The sequence below is a fragment of the Propithecus coquereli genome, unplaced genomic scaffold (genome assembly GCF_000956105.1).
Source record: "Propithecus coquereli isolate 6110/MARCELLA unplaced genomic scaffold, Pcoq_1.0 Scaffold47, whole genome shotgun sequence".
Lineage (NCBI taxonomy): Eukaryota > Metazoa > Chordata > Mammalia > Primates > Indriidae > Propithecus > Propithecus coquereli.
In genome coordinates, this window is record NW_012150507.1 from 4,736,179 (window position 1) to 4,737,129 (window position 951).

The 951-nt window shown below is 30.5% G+C and overlaps 1 protein-coding gene across 1 annotated transcript in view; it reads right to left on the reverse strand.

The window, feature by feature from the left end:
• The window catches only part of ARL15 (ADP-ribosylation factor-like 15), a 397,981-nt gene that overhangs the window by 249,014 nt on the left and 148,016 nt on the right, over positions 1-951 (reverse strand). The window lies entirely within an intron of this gene.

The window sequence follows — 951 nt, forward strand, 5'->3', positions numbered from 1 at the left end:
TATCTAACCTAATAGAACAGTCTTTTAAAAATTTTGCATAGAAAAATTACTGTATTATCAGAATATTCAAGTTTTGTGATTTTGAGTCAAAATGATGAAGCCAAATGTCTTCAAGAAAAATCGGAATTTATCGATCATCATTACTTTTAAATATTAATGCTATAAAAGCCAAAGATAGCTATAAAACAGACTGACAAAAGCAAACTTGCCCTAGACACAGTGTTCTAAAAACAGACACCTGAAAAGATCAGCCAATACTTTATTAGGTAAAAATAAGGTACCAAAAATTATGAAAATGGCATGAAGTTGCTGTTTCAATTTCATCAAAATAAAAACCTATCACAGTTAGAATAACCTTAAGAAAGAATAAAAAACCAAGACAAAACAGGGTAAGGTCAATATCACAAAATGATTAAAGAGATGGAATAGAACTCTCTTCTGAGTCATTAAACTCACTGATATTATACTGAACTCCAGAGCACTTACCATTTTCCTATGCCATTAGAGAATTTAGTGGGTTCACTGAATTGACTGATTTCTTTGTTAATCTATTTACATGGGTTAAGACCCTGACTGACATAAAACACAACCAAAAAATGCCAGACAGAGTGTAATGAAAGACTGAGTGATGTATGGTTTGGGGTATAGCCTATCTAATAAATGTGCTTGGCCAGCAAGAATCCATTGACAAAGATTTATTATTGGAACAAATACATTCTAAAAAATATCTAATACAATTAAACCGGCAGTGTAAATACAAACTACTCTAAAATACAGTTCTTTGCCCTGTATGTCAATGATTATAATTATCTTCATGTGTTTCATTCAAGAATAAATTTTTTTGAACAAGTAAAACCAATGAGTATAGTGTACAAATTGCCACTAGTAGTGCAGTTCTTTGGTTCATACAAACTAAAATAAAGTTTATATTACTTAGAACTCTTCAACAAC